Below are 12,019 nucleotides of genomic sequence, written 5' to 3'. Positions count from 1 at the left end.
TTTACAATAAATAAGAAAAAGATGGTACAATACAAAACATGTGAACATGCTCAATCTGATTGCCTCCTTCTAAAATTGACTGACTCAAAGTTTAGATTAAAATTGTGCTATTTTATGTAACTGGTCACATTTTGCACACAAACATTTTTCCCAAACTGTTAACTACAGACATCAGACGTTATCTTGAGAGCACAACTTAATGATCTTGTTATCTTGACATATCAAACTTTGTTATCTCGTGATCACGATTTAATGATGTCATTATCGTGAGATAACAAAAAATGGTTTTCTCGAGATCACGACTTAACTAGGTAACTGATTTGGTTATGTCACAACTGTTGTGATGATGTGACACTTCAAGATCAAGCTCTTTATCGGGAGGATGCTCGCCTACTTGAAAAGTTGATGAAACGCACAGTTGGCAGTCAATGAAATATGATTTCAGTTGGCAAATGTGCTATCCATGACTTTATTAGCTCTGTGCGTAGCTGTGGTTGCTCATGTGTTTTTACTCCCATTGCCTCGAGATAACAAGTTGTGATCTCGAGGCAATGGGAGTAAAAACACATGAGCAACCAGAAAAAAAAGTTTGATATCTTGAGATAAGTGGTGTAAAATAAAAATGAGCAAGCACGGTTGCACTCGGCCTCCGTATAATGCACATTAAGAGTTTAAAGTTCTCTAAAATGGAGAATCATATATCATCTATAATCACATAGAATCATATATATTCACCTATCATCCAATACACGAGTCTACCAGAGAGGATTTCTGAGATTTTTTGGCAACTTGAGCACAAGAAATCCAAAATGACACTAAACAAAAGCACAAAGCAAAACACTGGGCCTACTGGTTATAATCAAGTCTCTCTTTAGAAAAAAAAATGTGGCTTTGTCTTACTGTAACATAGAACTTCTGGATGCTACTCGAGGTTTGGATTAAAATATTTTGGCATGAAATACCGCGATAATGACAAACATCCAGTTTCAGCTAGCTGCATCCTGTGGCACTTTTATTGTCAAATTTAATTATAGAAATGTAATAACAGAATTTCAGGAAAATGTACATGTTTACCTTAGGTTTCCCAGGAGCAAAAGGAAAGTGGAAGTTTAGTTGGAGACGGCAGCAGTATGTACTCTGCAGCTGCTCCTCCATCTTCCTGCAGGTGTTACATACTTCACACCCACACCACCTAAAATGTATTGACAAAAAACAAAAAAGACTTGTTTAAACAGAATTACTTCATTCAGGTATGAAGGGACTGACTGAGACTGGAATAAAGAGTACTGTATAATAAGCACAGTTACTCCCTCACTTTCTATAGAATACTACACTGGTTACTACACTGGATCAACTTCACGTTGTCATGCCAACCATGTTAGGCCAGGGGGTCCCACCTGAGGATTATCATCCAGGGACCCAATACTATATAGAGATTTTTGTTCATAGATATTATTCATTACAAAAACAGTGGAAGGAGTGAGATTCTTCCTCATTCGTACTTCACTCTCACATTGTACTACTTTCTATGCTGATTGTCAATGTTAATTAAATGAAAGTACATGTAAGTGTAGCATATACCTTTGATGAAATGTAAAGGGATTTTATAAAGTTATATAGGTATATCAGCACCTTTATATATCATAAAGTTGCTGTTAACTGGTAAGGGGTTTAAAATAGTAGCCTATCCCCTTTTGCAGGTAGTCTGCACCCTCCAATGTAATGTCCAACACTACGATAATGAATGATTTCTACCATGCATACTTCTTTTTTGATTCAAAGAACCACTATTTATAGACCTAAGGCCTACATGCATTTTCTCTTCTCACATGAAACACATGACAAGCATAATGTTGGTGGGGAGTTGTGCCCCCCCCCCACAACTCCCCACCAACATTATATACTTGTCACGGGCATCATCTCTGGGTGACCATCAGCCATCAGGTTATTTTTTTGTGAGGATTTTCCGACATTCAGAAGAAAGTCAAGTCCACTTTGTAGTATGCTACAAGCTAGGAGTGCAGTTCCAACCTGAAAGTGAGGGGAAGAGAAGGGGTTCTCACTATCGCCAGTAAGCCCACCTTCCATTACCTTACCTTACATTAACTCAGTCTGTCATCACTTATTTTGAGTTTCAGTGAAATGTGTAATCCAATACAAGTGTTGTCATTGGCATACAGTATCTTCGCAGATGATACCCAAATCTACATACCCTATAGCCTAAGCCTAATGACCGCTCACAACTCGCAAATTTAGAAGCGTGCTTATCTGCTGTCAAAAAGTGGATGTCATTTAACATCCTGTGACTAAATACCAACAAAACTGAGATGTTAGTTGTTGACCCTAAAACACAATGGACTTGTGTTGCGGACATCACTTTAAATTTCGGGGATTGTCTAATTACCCAGAGCCCCACACTTAAAAAATCTTGGCGTTACATTTGGTACAATTCTCTCATTCGACTCCCACATTCACAAAGATAGCATTTTCTCACCTTCGCAATATCACAAAAATGTGTCCTCTGTTAAATACGGCTGATGCTGACACCCTTGTACATTCTTTCTTTTCATCAAGACTCGATTACTGTAACGTCCTGTTTTCTGGCCTACCAAACTCCTGTATTAAAAACCTGTCTTCTGTCTCTGTATGAGTGTGCAGGTGGCTGAATATGTCTGCTCTGAGTGTGTGGGACTCCCTTTCAGACACCGAACTGACCCAGTGTTTCTACCTGGCAGTGGACAGGTGCTGCCCTAGCTTCTGTGGACATTGGCGCTGGCTGTAGTACCATCTCTCTGCCACATCATGTTTCTCTATCTGTTCTTATCTCACTGTTATTGTCCATGTTAATGTCCATGTTACTGTTTTGTCCCACCACCTATTGCACGCTCAGCCGTCCTGGTGGGGGATCCCTCTTGGACTTGGCCCACCCAAGGTTTCTACCATTTTTTTCCTAATAAGGTCTTCTTGGGGGTTTTCCTTGCATGCACTGAGGGTCTACATGGTTGTTATGCCTCCCCGACATGCAATATTGTGTCTTGTGCTGTTTTACTGCCTTGTGTTCTATTTTGTTGCATACTGCATTACATCATTTTGTTCTGTGATTGATTAGTTAGATCTAGGTAGGATTATTCTCTGTAAAGTCCTTTGAGACATCCTTGTGATGAAGGGCTATATAAATAAATGAACTTGACTCGGTTCGCCAACAGAACTGAATCGAAATTTCAAATGGGTTCACCGTCTGTGGTTGGACTGCACTCCACACAGTTCTAAGTGAGCCGACACACTTGTAAACACAAAGTGAGTATTTAGAACAAAGACAGTTGTTGTTGTTGTTGTTGTTATTCTTTTTGGGATGGCATTGCTCCTCATGTTGTTGGGGACCGGCAGGGAGAAGTGAATCAAATTAACTGGCCCTGAATCGATTCACCACCGTTGGACAGCCCGAAGGCATCGAGTGGGTTAAAGAATCGGTCTTCCCATCACTAGAAGGTATGCCAGAGGGCAAACCAGATATTAATTTACAGGAAAAATCTATCCTAAAACAATATTGCGATGCCCCCTTACATTTCTGAGCCCATTTACTTTTTTGGTGGTGTATTTTTCGTATTCCCGTGGATAATAGACCAAACGTAGACCACGTGATGGAATTTTTCAACAATCTATAACATGGTAAACTTAAAATTTAGGTGTCAGTCCCGTCAGAGTCACTCGTCTTTACAGACTCACCAGTGTGCACCGATGTTCAACAATAATAAAGGTATAAATGCATCGTAGAAGCGGAAGAGGTGCCAATTTCTCCACCGACACTAGCTACAAGACATTTTGCTTTGCAGTGGTGCGCAACTCTCACCTTTTCTCTCCACCTGCAGTAGGCTACACGTAAAAACCGGAGTGAAGTTAGCTTGATATTGGATATTCAGTGGTTAGTAATTTCCCCTCTTCTCATGAATAGCCACAGAATGCCCAATATCAAGCTAACTTTACTCCTGTCACGTACACACGTCCAGTCACCGCTAAATGGAAGTTCTCTGGGTGTTACCCAAAACGTATTCTGGGAAATGTAGGAAATCACTAACTGAAGTAGAAGTGTGCAGCGAGTGTGTGCAGACCTAATTTACAGACAGAAGGTGAATTTTCCCAATTTTGCCTTCTGCTGTGGCAGTGATGACAAACCAGATGTTGAAATGTCAAACAATGTAATACCAATGATCTACCACAGCAGCAACCTAGTTGACATTATCTAACAATTTTCTAGCCATCACTCGTTTTTTTTGATGTTATAGATAGATTATGCTCAATCTACATTAGCAGTAACTGTTGTATTGTAGTTTTCAGGCTACAGTGGGAATCATATTTAATAATTTCTGCAAGGCTTATCAGAAATACTGACAATGCACAGTCTCACAATAGGCCTACTGTTTAACAGATCAGTTTTACTGTATCAGTGTACATAGACGGTCGAACCGCTTGTTTAGGAAAATCACCTTGGCAACGGGAGGGCAGTTTGCCATTGCAGTAGACTGACATCTCGCGATGCTGACCGGTATGGGCTTTTCTTTTCTTTTTTTTAAGGCCACAGCGTGAACGCAGCATTACCACTCATGTGCCAATGCGCGTGCCCCCAGCCGGTAGTCACGAGGCGGGGAAGTGTGCGCGTGAACCCGTGCGTGTATGTGAGCGGAGGTGCACGGTGGGGGCGCATTTGAAAGGGGAGGGGGTGCACGCGGCGGCGCATGTCACTTGATCTCCAACATCACAGCAGATAGATGAAGCTAAAGCGATTAAATGGGAGGGGGGCTTTGCGTCACTGGAAGGGTGGCTGCCCTGGATATGTGAATGGATTAAGAGAACTAGATGAATGACTGCATGAATGAAAGAACAATGAATGAATGCTATAGAGCTATAAGCAAGGGTGTAGTGGAGGGTAAAGCCTTCTAAATTTAATTTTCCCACCTTTTTAGGCTCACATAAACCTTTATGAGGTACATTTATTGTATACATAGCAGACATAGGAGATAGCAGTCGGTCAGTAAGTGTTTTGAATCTTTGATTCTGGGTTAGATTTGGACTTAGGCTGTTGTCAGGCTTTGTTGTGGCTGAGCACTTCCTGGTTTCACTCTGAGTTTCGATACGTGGGTCAGCTGATGCGGGTCACGCCCTCTATCTGTTGCTTTGTTGTGGAAATCTGGAAGGGGCAGGATTTTCACTAAACTCTTAAAAAGAGAGATTGAACTGAGCTCCAAAGCAGAACAAGCTCTGATCTAGGACATAGGAGATAGCAGTCGGCCAGTAAGTGTTTTGAATCTTTGATTCTGGGTTAGATTTGGACTTAAGCTGTTGTCAGGCTTTGTTGTGGCTGAGCACTTCCTGGTTTCATTCTCTGAGTTTCGATAGGTGGGTCAGCTGACGTGGGTCATGCCCTCTATCTGTTGCTTTGTTGTGGAAATCTGAAAGTCATTTCCAAAGACTGGAAATTCACTAAGCTTTCTCCTCTAAGCAATAACTCATCCTTTGAATACCATGCAATCATGGTTACCGTTCCTGTTAAACTATTTGTGGTTGTCATATACCGCCCACCAGGGCTACTGGGGAACTTTGTAGTTGAACTGGACATGCTATTCTCAGCCATTCCTGAAGATGGCACCCCACTGATTGTCATGGGGGACATGAATATCCATCTTGACAAACCTCAAGCGGCTGACTTCCTTTCACTTCTGTCCTCATTTGACCTCAAACAGGTCTCCACCGCTCCCACACACAAAGCGGGCAATACACTCGATCTGATTGTGACTCGAAACTGCTCCACGTCAAATCTGACTGTCACCCCCTTACATCTGTCAGACCACTTCTTTATTCAATTCACGGTTTCCTTACCGGAACATCCTCACATTCCGCCGCAAATGGTCTCCTTCAGACGAAACGTCCGGTCCCTCACACCGGCTCAGCTCTCCAATGAGGTCTCGGCTACCATGCCCCCTCATAATGAATTCTCCTCACTCCATGTCAATGAGGCTACAGACACACTCTGCTCCTCGCTAGCCGCCTCTCTAAACAATCTCTGCCCACTCTCATCCAAACCTGCTCGTAACACCCCCCCTAGTCCATGGCTCACCGGTGTCATCAGAGGGCAACGGGCGGGGCTCAGAGCAGCTGAGAGAAAATGGCGCAAATCCAGAGATCCCACTGACCTCAGTGACTATCACACTCTCCTATCTGCATTCTCCTCCCATCTCTATAAATGCCAAGACCACTTATTATCAGGAGAAAATCAGCAGCACCAAAGCCGCTCAGAAATTATTTTCAGCTTTTAACTCACTCCTCAACCCTCCACCACCTCCACCCTCAACTTTGCTCACTGCTGACCTCTTCGCATCCTTCTTTACTGATAAGGTTTCTAACATCAGTAATCAGTTCTCTGAGCCTGACCAACTCAGTATGCTGCCGCCAGCTAACAGGGGCCTCACTCCTCTCATTTTCCCATCTCACTGAGGAGCAAGTCTCCAAACTTCTGCTTGACTCTCACCCACACTTATCCCTGCAGTCACGCACACCATCAAACGGGTGTGTTCCCCACTGCTTTTAAGCAAGCCCGGGTTACCCCGCTACTAAAGAAACCTATACTCAACCCATCTCAGGTTGAGAACTACAGGCTGGTTTCACTCCTCACCTTCCTTTCCAAGACACTTGAGCGCACAGTCTTTAATCAAGTCTCTGAATTCCTTTCTGAGAACAACCTGTATGATCCTAACCAGTCTGGCTTCAAACGTGGACACTCTACCGAGACTGCGCTCTTGTCTGTAGTGGAAACACTGCGATAAGCTAGAGCTGCCGGTCAGTCCTCTGTTCTAATGTTGCTCGACCTATCGGCTGCCTTTGACACGGTTAACCACCAAATCCTCCTCTCCACACTCGCTGAGCTTGGCTTCTCAGGATCTGCTTCCCGCTGGTTTGAGTCCTACCTCTCAGGGAGATCCTTTAGAGTGTCTTGGAGAGGGGAAGTGTCTAAATCCCACTGCTTGTCCACAGGGGTACCTCAAGGGTCAGTGCTTGGACCCCTTCTCTTTTCAATATACACCACCTCACTTGGTGCAGTCATCCGCTCACATGGCTTCTCATACCATTCATATGCTGACGATACCCAGCTCCTCCTATCGTTCCCGCCAGACAACCCCACAGTCTCGGCACGGATATCGGCATGCCTCGCCGATACCTCGGCATGGATGAAGGAACACCACCTTCAGCTTAACCTGTCAAAGACTGAGCTCCTTGTCATCCCAGCCAGTCCCTCTGTACAACAACAGATCAGTATCCAGCTCGAATCAGCTCAGCTCATTCCTGCAAAGTCTGCCAGAAACTTGGGTGTCGTGATTGATGACCAACTAACCTTTAAGGAGCATGTGGCTTCTGTTGCTCGGTCATGCCGATTTGCCCTGTACAACATCAGGAAGATCAGACCCTACCTGTCTGAACATGCAGCACAACTCCTAGTACAGGCGCTTGTAATATCATGCCTTGACTACTGCAACTCCTTACTGGCAGGGCTCCCGGCATGTACGCTCAAACCTCTGCAGATGATCCAGAACGCGGCGGCGCGTCTGGTCTTCAACCAGCCCAAAAGAGCACGTCACTCCGCTGTTCATATCCCTCCACTGGCTCCCAGTTGCTGCCCACATCAAATTTAAGTCCTTGATGCTCGCCTACAAAGCAGCAACCAAAACGGCTCCTACCTACCTGAACTCCCTCATTCAGGTCTACGCTCCCTCCCGCTCACTACGCTCTGCCAAGGAGCGGCGCCTGGTGCTGCCACCACAACACGGCCCTAAGTCTCTAGCCAGACTCTTCTCTTCTGTGGTTCCTCGGTGGTGGAACGAGTTACCAAACTCCATTCGATCCACAGAGTCCCTCTCAATCTTTAAGAAAAGGCTAAAGACCCAGCTCTTTAGTGAACACCTTCTCACCTGATGGACTGCGTAATCAAAAAAAAAAAAATCTTTATCTGCCTCTATGCACTCTATGCACTGCCTCGTAGCACTGCCTCGTAGCACCTATGTTCTGTTGGACCAGAACTTAGCTTTATGGCACTTATTCTCGTTGTTCTCTCCTGACTAGATCCTTGCTTGTGTTGTATTAAAACCTCATATGTATGCCACTTTGGATAAAAGCGTCTGCCAAATGGGAAATTGAAATTGGAAATTGATATCAAACTGATTTGAGTTATATGAGGATATGGTCTTTAAGGATAAAAACATACATTTATGTTTTCTGAAAGCATACCTTTTATTTATGGGCTGATATGAGATAAATCTGACATCATAGTAAGTTGTATCAGACTGATGTTAGTTGAATGAGCTTCTTTAAAGAAAATAAATACACAAATTAATGCTGTTCTGAAAGTATAATTCATTTTTTTTATTTATGATCACTGACTGGAGGTTAGGGGTTCCTCACCTTTTTATTTATCACTGTCTATAACTTGATGCTCTCAGAGACAAAATAAGTAATTTCAGGGAGGGGTTTCAGGAAAATAAGAGGACATACAAGGAAATGTTGCTCAGTTGGGATGCCATCATCAGTTCAATTTAGAGTTTGGTTTAAGATGACATCCTGTTTTATTAGCCTATAACCATCCTAGTAACCATTCAAGTCCAAGGACTCAGTTTTCTACTATTTCTACTATTAGCTGCTAACTGTGTGGTTGCCAATCAGTGATGTATAGTGGAAAATAAAATGTGGGTAAACTATGACCATGTCATCATCAGGAGGCAAGCAACCACCAATATAAGCAAAGATCTGTTATATTTTCAGATTAACATTAATTTATGTTTTCTTTCCTCTTTTTCCTCTCTTCTTTCTTCTTTTTTTCCTCCTATCCTCATATAATTTACATCAGTTTGATACTACTCAGTACACAGAAAAAGTAGGGTTCTCCAAGGGTTCTTTGGTTAGGTAAGTGGTTTTATATAGAACCATAACGATTCAAAGAAACCTGTTATGTGTTAAGTTAAAAATGGCAATCAGAGGATTGTAGAAAAGATGGTAAAAAGCTACTGCTGATTTGGAATATTTCATATATTCTTAACGAGTTCTTTATAGCAAAAATGTCCTATGTGGAACTGAACATGATGCTTATAGACTAGTGGTTTTCAGTTCTGGTCCTCAGAACCTAGAGTACTGCTGGTTTTTCCATCCTACCAGCTAGTTAATTGCATTCACCTAGAGTCCCATGTGTAAACTAATCAGTGATCAGACGGCTAGAATGAAAACCAGCAGGACTGTGGCTGCTGAGGAGCAGGACTGAAAACCACTGCTGCAGACAACCTGTCTAGAATGGTTCTTTTTATCCCATCAAAAAGGTTTCTGCTATGGTACAAGCCTAACGAACCAGTTTATGGTACTATAGAAACCTTTCCGTTTAGAGTATATACTATAAATTTAGCTCATAAAGATGTATATCAGCCTAAAAAGATGGGTTAGCTCTATTCCTCAAGTAACAAGGTGGGTAAACTGAGTTTAGGTGGATTTAACCTGCATTACATCGCTGTTTGCCAGTGCTCATCCATATGCTGTAATATAGGTTACAGTATAGTAAGAACTAGAATCAATACCAAAACCGGAAATCCACCTCGCGCGGCGCACGAGCCCCTCGGCTGACAGATGACTGCTCGGTGCTTTCTATTTTTATCCCCGTGGCGCTGTTTCTCCTCTAAAGAGTGTTTTTTTTATATTGCAGGCAGGAATAAAATAAACCCAAAACCCACCCATCCCCACTCCCTTTGGTCCCTCTCTCTATACTGTCTTTTTATAGGCGAGACCCAGTCTGAGAATAGGCCTCGACAACTAAAAAGGACTATAGTTATCCTATGATACATTTCAGAGGGATACAACATACTGAATATCTAATATCCTATAGGAATATTATAGTAATGCCATAGGAGAAAATACCATAAAATGAAATAAGATCATTATATAAACCCACTATTAAGTACCACAGACAACTATGAGTCAGTATAGGATTGTTGAAGTGATACAATAAAGGATAAAATGGCATAAAATGCGATAAGGTCATTATAAACTCGCTACTGATTGGCGCATAGGCACTATAAGTACAGAAAAGAATATTATAGGAATATTACCATATGAGATAAAAAAAAATCACAAAATCTGATAAGGTCATTATTAATCTTAGGTATGGACACCTCGGACTCTTTGATCACACAATCACTATTGAGCACCACGGATACACAAAAGTCCCTGTAGGAATATTATGGGAATATTATAGTATAGTGGAACAATAAGAGATAGCCTATATATATAGCTATATATAGCCTATATATATACTGTATATATTTAAAAAAAAGAAAAAAAAAAAAGAAACACACACACACAAAAAAAACTCACTTTTGACTACCATAGAAACGCAAGTCCCTATAGGAATATTATAGGAATATGATATAGTGATATTTCGTTAGGGCTGTAAAATGTGTGTGTGTGTGTGTGTGTGTGTGTGTGTGTGTGTGCGCGCGCGCGCGCGTTTGTGTGTTGTGGTGTGTGTGTGTGTGTGTGTGTGTGTGTGTGTGTGAGGGGGGGTGGGGGGTGGGGGGGTCAGAAGATTATGGATTGATAGAAATAGTCGCCAACAACAGCCCCCATCCACCCCCTACCCCCACCCCCACCCCCCAGCCTGGGGTTTGAATTAATGTGTTTCTATTTTTGGCTCTCCCGTGTTTCCAGGGGAAACCTAATGACGCAATGACGTCAATGCAGGTCACCAGCAAGAAGCAGACTGGAGGAATTGAGTGGCTTCCATTAGAGGTTTTGCAGCATTTTCCAGAAAGGAGGGAGGAGGACAAAATGGATTAAGATTAAGAAATGCACAGAAATGAAATATAAACAATAGACCGAAATGAATGGGAGGCAATGCGACTGACGTCTGGGAAGAGAGAGGATGGAGGGAGGGTGGGAGGGTGGGGGGGGACCCTACTGCTGCATATCAATGGGTGCCGTTCAAATTCCCAGGGATTATTGGAGAAAAAAAGGGGGGGAAGAGAAAAATGATGCACGCTTCCTCGGATCGGTGATGACTGGGTGAGCCCATTCTATTTTTATTTTTATTTATTTTTTCTCTTTCCTGATTGTTGAAGTGAGTAGAATAACAACCTGCCATTCTGTTTTCATGGCTATAGACAGTATTGCCATATAGAGAGCCATTGAGAAATTCATCCCCGAGTTTGACGGTGAAGCGTGAGTGACCAGTGTTTTCTCCGGAGAGACGTGTTAATGTGTGATAATAGGGAAAAAATGAAACTAAAAGTAAACGGATCCTATCTTCGTGTTGACTTCCACTGAGTTGATTGCAATGCTTTATCATTAACCGCAGCGGTGGACGTGCTCCGTCTAGAGCCCAGCTATTCCGATGCAATACAAATTCTGCATCCATCGATATATATATTCAATGTTGATCGTTTACAGAGAGAGTGGGCTGAGTGAAAATGTATTTTATTGTCCGTCCTTACAATTTCGAGGACTAGCCGTAATCTTTGAAATATTTGAAACATCATGACAGAATCACAACAAGGCTGTACTTGCAAGCAATGCCGTCTAATTGCAATGCCAATCATTCTGCATCTCTCTCCTACATGGCATCGTTTGGATAGTGAAATGTAAATGATTCCGGTAAGTTTAATTAAGATCGAGCTATCTATAGAAATGAGGCTGGTAGACTATCATTTGCAAAGAGGCTACTTTTCATAGCCGGGGCGGTGGGAGTGGGGGGGGGGCAGTCGTGCGCGTGGAGCAGGGAAGATTAGACCGTTCTATGGGCGCGCGGACACACACATTCACACACAAACACACACACACACACACACACACACACACGTGCGCGCGCGGACACACACACACACACACACACACACACACACACACACACACATTGGCATTGCCCACTCGGCAGGCTTCAATGCGTTATGGCAACAAGTGCCAATTCATGCACGATCAATTCATCTTCAGCCTGCACATC

General features: G+C 42.8%; 1 long non-coding RNA gene across 1 annotated transcript; it reads left to right on the top strand.

Annotated features, from left to right (window-relative positions):
* Positions 1 to 5,116: 5,116 nt before the first annotated feature.
* LOC144538120 (uncharacterized) lies at positions 5,117 to 7,955 on the top strand. The gene is made up of 2 exons (XR_013504084.1): positions 5,117 to 5,177; positions 7,449 to 7,955. It is a non-coding gene; the product is annotated as an uncharacterized LOC144538120 (long non-coding RNA).
* The last annotated feature ends 4,064 nt before the right edge of the window (positions 7,956 to 12,019 follow it).

The sequence above is a fragment of the Centroberyx gerrardi genome, chromosome 24 (assembly GCF_048128805.1).
Source record: "Centroberyx gerrardi isolate f3 chromosome 24, fCenGer3.hap1.cur.20231027, whole genome shotgun sequence".
Lineage (NCBI taxonomy): Eukaryota > Metazoa > Chordata > Actinopteri > Beryciformes > Berycidae > Centroberyx > Centroberyx gerrardi.
The sequence above is the reverse complement of the archived record's forward strand: the minus strand, read 5'-3'. Positions and strand labels throughout refer to the sequence as shown.